We start from the raw sequence: 10,915 nt of genomic DNA on the forward strand, positions 1-10,915 counted from the left end.
CAATGCTCATCTTTATATTTTGTTTTCATTTCTATGAAATTCTTGATGATGTGATTAATTTGCTAATTGAGTCTTCTAATTAAGTTAAATAACAAATATTTTTGTGCTGGTACTCATCATGAAGTTGGATGTAGCCTACCTTGATCTCAGCAAGGCATTTGACAAGGTGCCCCATGATATTCTTGTAAAGAAGCTGGTAAAATGCGGTCTTGACTATGCTACCACTCAGTGGATTTGTAACTGGCTGACTGACCGAACCCAAAGGGTGCTCATCAATGGTTCCTCTTCATCCTGGAGAAGAGTGACTAGTGGGGTGCCACAGGGTTCTGTCTTGGGCCCGGTCTTATTCAACATCTTTATCAACAACTTGGATGATGGACTCAAGAGCATCCTGATCAAATTTGCAGATGACACCAAACTGGGAGGGGTGGCTAACACCCCAGAGGACAGGATCACACTTCAAAACGACCTTGACAGATTAGAGAACTGGGCCAAACCTAACAAGATGAATTTTAACAGGGAGAAATGTAAAGTATTGCACTTGGGCAAAAAAAATTAGAGGCACAAATACAAGATGGGTGACACCTGGCTTGAGAGCAGTACATGTGAAAAGGATCTAGGAGTCTTGGTTGACCACAAACTTGACATGAGCCAACAGTGTGACGCGGCAGCTGAAAAAGCCAATGCAATTCTGGGCTGCATCAATAGGAGTATAGCATCTAGATCAAGGGAAGTAATAGTGCCACTGTATTCTGCTCTGGTCAGACCTCACCTGGAGTACTGTGTCCAGTTCTGGGCACCACAGTTCAAGAAGGACACTGACAAACTGGAACGTGTCCAGAGGAGGGCAACCAAAATGGTCAAAGGCCTGGAATTGATGCCTTATGAGGAACGGCTAAGGGAGCTGGGCATGTTTAGCCTGGAGAAGAGGAGGTTAAGGGGTGATATGATAGCCATGTTCAAATATATAAAAGGATGTCACATAGAGGAGGGAGAAAGGTTGTTTTCTGCTGCTCCAGAGAAGTGGACACGGAGCAATGGATCCAAACTACAAGAAAGAAGATTCCACCTAAACATTAGGAAGAACTTCCTGACAGTAAGAGCTGTTCGACAGTGGAATTTGCTGCCAAGGAGTGTGGTGGAGTCTCCTTCTTTGGAGGGCTTTAAGCAGAGGCTTGACAACCATATGTCAGGAGTGCTCTGATGGTGTTTCCTGCTTGGCAGGGGGTTGGACTCGATGGCCCTTGTGGTCTCTTCCAACTCTATGATTCTATGATTCTATGTTACAGGAAGTGCACCCCCAGAAAAATAGCACTAGCAAGAACCTTTCCCAAACTACTGCAATTCACCTTCTAATTTGTGGTATACACATAGCCAGTGTAAACCATTTTATCTTTGAATTTACTTCTTAGTGCCAAATCAACTTCACTTCCCCCTCTCTCTTTTAAAGAATCTGTTACTGAAAGGCTTTGTGAAAACTCAAATGGCCTCCCCCAGGCTACCATCTTTGCTTCCAGGAACTGATGTCAATTACTGTTCAAGACTGCAGATAAGAGAGAGGCTATCAACCGAAGTCTTGGTCCTACGGAAGGTTCAGTGCTGTTTGGTGAGCAGCTGTGTGCTCTCAAGTATCTATTTTGAGAGCACTAATGAAATTACCGTTCCATAAACATGTATTATACACAAAAGGTTTCATCCAAGCGGCCAATGTTGGTTGCTTTAGCAACCGTTTGCTCAAAGGAGGCTGACCTTCAGCAACTCATCAGTGTGAAGTGGACATTTCTGCAGAGTCACTGCAGATGTTTTACATTTCCTCAGCCTGTGCCATATATCCACAGAATGATTTAGTCATGTGTGGCAGGGGGTTGGACTAGATGACCTTTGAGATCCCTTCTAACTCTACGATTGCCACGTTTTGAATAACCTTGCATCGCTTAAGGAAAGAATGTTGTCTTTGCATTTGGATCACTTACAGCTTTCGGACAAACACCTGAAAATTAAGTAGTGCCTAGATTAATTCTTTCTTTTTAAATACTGTTCCTTGTACAAATTTCTTTTATACAACCATTGTACAGAACAATAGTAAAAGAGTCAAAGGGATAATTACATGAAATAACAAAGCCTAACAGAAGGGTTATAAACGATTGAGATGTGTGTCAGGTGCAATTGATATACAGTTGATTCGATTCCTTTTTAATTATTGCACTGAATTCTTTTTTTTTTTCCTAGCCAAGCTTGGCTGAATCCAGCTTAAAAAACAAACCAACCAACAGCATAAAAGACTTATAAAAGACTTTACTTTTTGTCAGCATAAAATAAAGATTTCAAGAGATACCTGAAGGTTAACAGCAAGGGTGACTGCCAGATTTATCCTGCTGGATTTATTTATTTATATTCATTTATTACTTATTAAATTTATACCCTGTCCTTCCTCCTGAAGGAGCCCAGGACAGCAAACAAGTGGGGGAAAAAACAATAAAATGTCTTTTAAACAATTCCAATGCAGATGCAGAAGACCGGGAAAGATCTCAAAAGGGATCTTTCAAAAGATCTTGAAAGAGGGAGGGTCTGAAAAGAGGGAAATGTTGAAAAGAGAACAGAGATGGCGTCTGTCTAATATTCAAGCGGCCCCCATGAATGCAGTTCTCAAAGCAAAAGCAAATTCCCTGCCATGGGCTGTGAGAATGAAGACACTGCCTGGTTACTTCTCTGAGGACAGAAGTGGTGACGAATTCCTCTCTCTACTACTTCTCTGAACCCTTTTGTTGACCTTCCCTTCTGACTCTATAGCATGCTCCTCTGCCTCATGAGGTATGTGAGATTTTCTCCACTTTTCTTGTACATCATCAATGCTCTTTTCCCTTTTTCACTGCACTTTATTGTACGGCGCACTCTACTCTCTTTATGCTGACAGGCCTCAGTAGGAAAGCCCTCAAGATCCACTTGTGGCTGTCTGCTTGCTCCCGAGTTGTGTCCTGATGCTGGTTTTTGTTGTCATGATGAACTGTATTTTGGTATCTTTGCGGCTGGATATAGAAACATTGAATTGTAGAGTTGGGACCCCAAGAGTCATCTAGTCCAGTGCAGCATCTGTGTAAAAACCTCCAAGGAAGGCGAGTCCACCACCTCCTGAGGGAGTCCGTTCAACTGTTTAACAGCAGTTACTGCCAGAAAGTTATTCCTGATGTTTAGTCGGAATCTCATTTCTTGTAACTAGAAGCCATTGCTTCAGGTCTTCCCTGCTGGAGCATGAGAAAACAAGCTTGTTCCCTCTTCCATGTGACAGCCCTTTAGATATCTGAAGACGGTTATCATACCTCTTCTCAGTCTCCTCTTTACCAGACTAAACATACCCAGCTCCTACAACCATTCCTCATGACTTGGTTTCCAGACTGTTGATTATCTTGGTTGTCTTAATCTGCATGCTTTTTTCTCCCTCCCCACCCAGAGGCTTCTCCCCCAGCCCCATCTCTTACCCTGCCCCCTGAATTTTACGTTTTTCAGTTTTCCTTTCATTTTCAAAAGCCTAGCTTGCTCTTCAGTCTTTAACAGCTGCTTGGTATGCAGAACCCAGTAGATAAAGTACAGAGCTAAGCATTATCACCTGCTAATATCGGTACATCCAGGTGGTCTTTAAAGGCATAGTTCCAGGGACTACTCAAAAGATGGCAGCCAACATAGGAAATTGATTTAGACCAAGTCAGACCATTGGTCCATCTAAAGGTTAAAGGTAAAGGACCATAGGTGCCAACTCTCTGGGGCCCTGGGTGCGTAAGCACCCACAAAATTCCCCATGAAGGGGCCAGGCACCCACAACTTTCAGTGCCAAGGCCATGCACACTGCAGGGCACCCATGGCCCTGGACACTCAGAGTTACAGGGTCAAGTTGGCACTCCTGCCTTAACAGTTAAGTCCAGTCAAAGGTGACTCTGGGGTGCGCTGCTCATCTTGCTTTCAGGCCGAGGGAGCTGGCATTTGTCCACAGACGGTTTTCTGGGTCATGTGGCCAGCATGACTAAATGGCTTCTGGCACACGGAGGGCCGTGACGGAAACAAGAGCTAACCGAAACACCGTATAGCTTCCCGCCACAGTGGTACCTATTTGCAGTGGTGTGCTTTTGAACTGCTAGGTTGGTAGGAGCTGGGACAGAGTAACAGGAGCTCACCCCACCGCGGGGATTTGAACCGCCAACCTTCTGACTGGCAAGCCCAAGAGGCTCAGTGGTTTAGACCACAGCGCCACCCGCGTCCCTTTTCCCTTTACCTGGTCCATCTAGCTCAACATTGTCTACACTGACTAGTAGTGGTGCTTTAGGATTTCAGACCGGCATCTCACCCAGCCCTACCTGGAGATTGTTAGTTTCTGTTTCTCACTGAGCAGCTGCGTGGAGTCACAAGACTCTGTTTACATTCCTGGGATTCCATACTATTGGAGTCTCATGGGAAAGGGAGATGGGATGTGACGTTAGTGGTTTCCTGTTTCCTTTGTTCCTTTGTTCAGTTGCTCTCTGCTCTCAGAGAGAGAGGATGTATATTTCCTAGCTGTCTGCGTAGCTAGAAAATAAAGTATAGCAATGTAGCCACAAATCTCATCACTTCCGCGTGCTGTTTTGATGCTCTGCTGGGAGCACGTGCCTTGGAGCCTCATCAAAGGCTTGAGGTCGTTAAACACGTCGGGAGGCAATTCTGAAGGCTCGGGAAGAAAATGAGCTTTATCAGCTTGGCCGAGTGGAGATCCTGAGAGGGATGGAACCTGAAACCTTCTGCCACTGCGCTATGGCCCTTTCTCTCGCCTGTCCCCCATTCTCTCTGCACCACAAGCTTTGTTAGCTCTCCTCTTTTCCTCTTTATCTTCCTTGAGTTTTGTCAACAGGCTGCAATGGAACATAGAAAGCTTTCTTTATGCCAACACTTCACATGCTACAGGAATGTCAGTTATGAGCAAGCCATGAGATATAGCTAGATGGTGCCAATAATATCACATTCTTCTGCATTTAGGGGCAGAACGAGCAATTCAGAGCATAATGAGAACCTCTTGATGGATGGTGCCCCAAACAATAACTTTTGGAATTCCCCCAGGGGTCTGCAATTTGCTTGTGGAATTTCTCTTGTGCAGAACTGAAATAAACGATTTCTGACTAAGCGGCACCAGCAAATCTTCTGTTCTGACGACTTAAAGGTTTTGCTCACATTGAGAATGATTATGCCTAATTCCATAGCCTATCAACACTCTGACAGGGCAGCTTGAGCTAAAATCTAAGTTAAAATTAGCTTTTAAAAATTAAAAGTGGTGGATGCAGAACCAGTGAATCACTTAGCTCTTTCATTCTCTATAAGCATCACAAAACTCTCTACATGTTGCTAGAATGCAGGGTGTGGGCAGATAAATTTGCCTCTCCACCCACCACAAACATACAGTATTTTTCGCTCTATAGGACACACTTCCCCCCTCCAAAAATAAAGGGGAAATGTGTGTGCGTCCTATAGAGCGAATGCAGGCTGCGCGGCTAAGTCCAAAGGCAGAACAGGGAGACGGAGCACTCCATCTCGCTCTTCTAGCTTGGGGTTAGCTGCTCAAAGCCTCTGCAGGGCAGCGGGGTGCCTTTACCCCGCTGCCCTCCGGAGGCTACAAAGGCTGTCCTGGAAGCCTCAAGCCTTTGGAGTGCAGTGGGAACTCAGGCTGCGCTCCAAAGGCTTTGGGTCAGCGAAAGGAACCCAAAGCCTTTGAGCGCAGCGCGAGGTCCCGCTGCGCGCCAAAGGCTTCAGGGATCTTTGAGGCTGGCGGTGGGGGAAAGCAGCACTTGCCCCCACCACCAGCCCCACAAGCTCGGGGGGCAGCGGGAAGGCAGCGCGCCGCCTCTGCGCTGCTCCCCGACCTGGTTTTGATGCTGGCGGTGGGGGAAAGCAACGCTTCCCCCCACTGCCAGCCCCACAAGCACAGGGGGCAGTGGGAAGGCGGCGCGCCGCCTTTGCGCTGCTCCCCGACCTGGTTTTGAGGCTGGCGGTGGGGGAAAGCAGTGCTTCCCCCCACCGCCAGCCCCACAAGCTGCGGGGCAGCGGGAAGGCGGTGCACCGCCTCTGCGCTGCTCCCTGACCTCTTTGAAGCTTTTCCCCAGGCCGTGTCAGTCCCTTCTCCCTCCTGGTCGAAAAGCCCACAGGAGCCGTGTGCTCCTTAAAGGGTGTGCAGCTCCTGTGGGCTTTTGCGGGAGATGGGGGAATTCCCCCACCTCCCGCAAAAGCAGGGAGAAGGTCTGGGAGAAGCGCACAGGCTGTGCGCAGCCTGTCCGCTGCTCCCAGAGCTGGGGGGGAATCATATTTTTTTCCTTGATTTCCCCCTCTGAAAACTAGGTGCGACCTATGGTCAGGTGCGCCCTATGGAGCGAAAAATACAGCAATAAAGGCAGTTTTGGTCCATCCATTAGCCAAGATACACTCCTCATCTCAGGCTGTGGATCAGGGTTAGCCACGGATTCGAACTTGAATAAAATATTGTGGGGGCCCAGGTTAGCCCTGCCCCACATAATTGATCACATGACACAGTGCACCCACACCATTTGAAAGGGAAGGCCCATCAACTTTATGGAGGACCTGCCTTCTCAAATATTTTATTGTGGGGGCTGAAGTCCCCACAGCCCCCAGGAGTTGGCTCCTATTGGATTAGCCATGGTTAGTTATCCATGCCTTATCTCCATCTGTCTGAGGAACGATCTGCTGCTGTTTCCTGAGTGGGCAGGCTTGTTACTGTAGCTCACCTGCCTGGGACTATAAGGGTCCTGACGCTGCTTTTCTGCTATACTGAAATTGTGGTGCTTTGAAAATGTTCTTTGGGTCACCCTATGTCTTTTTCAGAGTGAGACATTGTGGGCAAGGTATCCCAGAAGAGTACCTGTTTTAACGTTTAACAGTTTACTACTGTGAAACTTTAAATAGTATTTGCCACCACAAAGTGGTTATGCTGCAAGTATTTTCTCTCTTTTTATTATTTCTTTTTAAAATAGTTTTTTATTTATACTTTTCTCCCCCCCCCTTTTTATTGGGTTTTTCACAGACAAACAACAAGAAAATAAAGCAATCTTTTACAATCAACATTTTAAGTCATCATATTTACACTGCGTGTCCTCACGCCTCGACTTCCTTCCTTCCCTCTTTTGGTTTTCTTTATTTATACTTTTCAAATTTATACATTTCATTGGTTTTACAATCTATTTAACATTTCAAAATTTGACTTCCTTCCCCCTCTTTCGGTAGTTCATTAAATTTATTCTTTAATATCTTCTACATATCCAAATTCATTTAACTTGTTCATTTAATTATCTACTGTAAATATATGCTCTTATAAAACTGCAGTTTATTACAATAATCCTGCTAATGTTTTTATCTGTTTTCAATTTATCTGTAAATATTCAATAAACTATTTCCATTCTTTTATAAAAAGTTTGTTATATTGACTTCTTATTCCTCTGGTAAGTTTCCTCATTTCTGCATATTCCATAAGTTTTTGTATCCATTCTTCCTTTACTGGGACTTCTGCTTCTTTCCATTTTGGGGCAAGTAACATTCTTGCTGCTGTAGTAGCATACATAAATAAATTTCTATACAATTTAGGTAGTTCTGTCCCTATAATCCACCCCCCCAAAGGCTTCTGGGTTTGTTTGTTTTTATAAAAGTTATTTTGAACATCCTTTTCAATTCATTATATATCATGTCCCAGCAAGCTTTAACCTTACTCCACATATGATACAAAGAACCTTCTTTCTCTTTACATTTCCAACATTTGTTTGATTTAGATTTATACATTTTCGCCAGTTTACTTGGTGTTAGATACCAACTATATATCATTTTCATATATCATTTCCTCTTAAACCATAACATGCTGTAAATTTTATATCCAAATTCCACTTGCTGCAAGGATTCTCCTGGGCATCTCACTCTGAGGAAAGACCCGATGTTGCTCAGAGTGAGATATGGGTAAGATGTCCGCAGAGAAGCACCCACATCACTGATGTGGTGACAAAGGAGGAGGAGCTAAAGGAGGTTGGTGAGCATGGTTTCAGCATAAGCTGATTTCCTCTTACCTTGGGCCCCACAATGCCTTTCCCCAGCCCCGAATAAAAGGCTATTTAGCTCTTTTGATTCAGGAGAATGTTGTGTATGCTTTCCTTTCTTGATCTGTACCTTTTAAATTGGTAATTAGGCAAACTTGTGACTTCCAAGGACATTCTTTCATTCCTAGAGAAAAGAGAAGCATACAGGGCTTTGCCCAGAGATCAGTTCCCATTCAATTAATAAATGCATTTAAAAAAATAACTATGGAAACTTGAGCAGACTGCTTGGATGTAACCATAGCAATTGGTCTTCAGAGCACTGTCCATTATCTAGCATGCAGGCACACCGAAAGGAAAAGAAAGAGACTTGAATCCTGGTCTTAGGACTATTTTCATTTGCCATTTCTGAAAATGAGACACTTTTGACAGATCATTTAAAACCATCCTTTCACTATAGCATTTCAAAATGCTAATAAGGTCACGCTCAAGCCGCAGTTGCTCCTCTTTAACAGTAGGAAATGCAATGTCATTTGAAAGGATAAGGTCAAGATTAAGTTTTCAAAAAACTGCTGGGTGAACTCAGCCCAACTCAAAATTGGCTCAATAGTTGAGGAGCTTGAGCTTTCTCAGAGGATGCTCACAAAAAGCTCATGCATCCCCCCCCCCCAGATATGATACTTGTACCCATGTACTGACAGGACCACACATTTGCAACAATTTGGTTTGCCAGCCATGAATATGGCTGCTTGGAATTTTTCTCCCCCTTCCATCTGCTGCCTGTAGCATAAAGACTAACAGATATATGGAGTCAATCACAAATAAATGCTAGAGACTATGTGCCTTGAGTGTAGATTATTAATATTATTTAAAGTGTTGAGTAAATTTAGCCTGTGTGATGCAGCAAATTGAGCTGCTTTTATATGGTGGGTACAAAGGATTAATTGTGCTCACCCCTAGTTTAGACAACATAGCTGAATGCTGCTCCAGGTAAATTTCAGCATACGTCTACTGGGGGCTACAGAAAAGTAGCCATATTTTGGTTAAGGAAACAACTGAGGTAGAGGAAGATAGCCCGTCACGTAACCTAGGATTTGGGGGAACAGGGAGTAAATAGTACAAAATAACATGCACAGGTGGTATTTGTCATAGCATCACCATTCCATTATTTCTGGTTCTATAGGGACAATAGTTTTCTAGATGTTATAGGGTTGATTCTGGAACGGAAGTAACAAGGGTTGCAAATCTAATGTTCATAAAACTGTTGGATGCACAGGGTCAAGCCAGAAAGCTTGGCATGCTCTTTTGTAGAAAGAACTCTCCTGCCGAACATAGGATTGGCTCTATAGAATCACAGAGTTGGAAGGGACACTGAGGGTCATCCAGTCCAACCCCCTGCAATGCAGGAATCTCAGCTAAAACATCCATGACAGATGACCATCCAACCTCTGTTTAAAAACCTCCAAGGAAGGAGAGTCCACCACCTCGGAGTTTACAATAGAGCCTATGTGTTGGGGCAGAGGAAGGGATGCCCAGGCTCAGGCCCCCTCTAATTGGCACTGACAGCTCTGTATTAACCAGTCTATGTTTGCACAACAGAGACACAGGTGTTTGAGGAGTAACTTCAGCATATCATATTACTGCCCTGGTTGCGCCTATGAATTTCTCTTTACTCAAGAGAGATACCGATTGAACCTGGAATCTTCTACAAATACTCTGTCATGGCCTTTCAACTTTAATTAATATCCTCTCAATATAAAATTCCCACTGTACTGATTTCGGCCCACCCCCATAGATGAGAGGGAGGCAGAGAGAGGGGGAGAGAAACCCACACACAATAATTTCAAACTCCTTGCCAAAGCTTTCAGGCTTAATAATTCTGGCCAATTATGCCTCCAAGATTTTATCTTATGTAGGTTAATTTCCGGGAAATTTTTTATTATGCTATCACTTACCCTCACATATGATACCAATCAAGTAGAATAATTATCTGTTGTGCTCTCAGACCATGGCTAGGGACCATAATGCAGGCACCTTGCCAAAAGCTAAGTGGGTCTGGATCCGGGCAGACCACATGGGAGACCAGCTGAGTTCCATAAGCATGCTTGCTACCTTGAGGTCAGTGAGGGGAGAAAGCTGCAGTAAAAGTATACTTAAATGAAAAGAAACAAATGAAATGTTCAGTCATACTAGACTGGCCGTTTTGACTAAGATACTAAGTGCTACACTTGCACAGCTCACAAATCCAGATGACATGTTATTCCAAGGAAGCAAAATGAAATTATTGCCCCCCCCCCTTTTTTTTGCTTGCAAGAACTCAGCTCCAAGGTAAAAGAAAACAGGCCAAATGGAAACAGGATGGCTTGAGAGACCAGAGGTGAGAGCAGGGAGCAGAAACTGAAATGTAGCGTGCCTGAGAAACACAGGGGTTGGGGTGAGGGCTTCATATGAAAACTGTTATTTCAGAGTGAAAGCAAACATGATAATAAGTCCCTGAATGTGTCACTGTTGCCTGTTCTTGCTGTTATGAGAATGTAAGAAAACTAGGCCAGAATCTATAATAAGGAGTTAGGAATTCATATAGGAATACATATAGTGTTTTGTATAAAATAATGGATAGATGCATGTGACAGTTTCACATATGTCTGTGCACAGATTCGAGGAAACCATGACTGGTAGTGAGTCTATGTGACTACTACATATTATGAGTTCCAGTTACAGATAGGTAGCCGTGTTGGTCTGCCATGGTCAAAACAAAATAAAAAAATTCCTTCCAGTAGCACCTTAAAGACCAACTGAGTTAGTTCTAGGTATGAGCTTTTGTGTGCATGCACACTTCTTCAGATACACACTGAAGAAGTCAGTATACACAC

This window comes from Podarcis erhardii, assembly GCF_964252035.2.
Source record: "Podarcis erhardii genome assembly, chromosome: 5".
In the NCBI taxonomy this organism is placed as follows: Eukaryota; Metazoa; Chordata; class Lepidosauria; order Squamata; family Lacertidae; genus Podarcis; species Podarcis erhardii.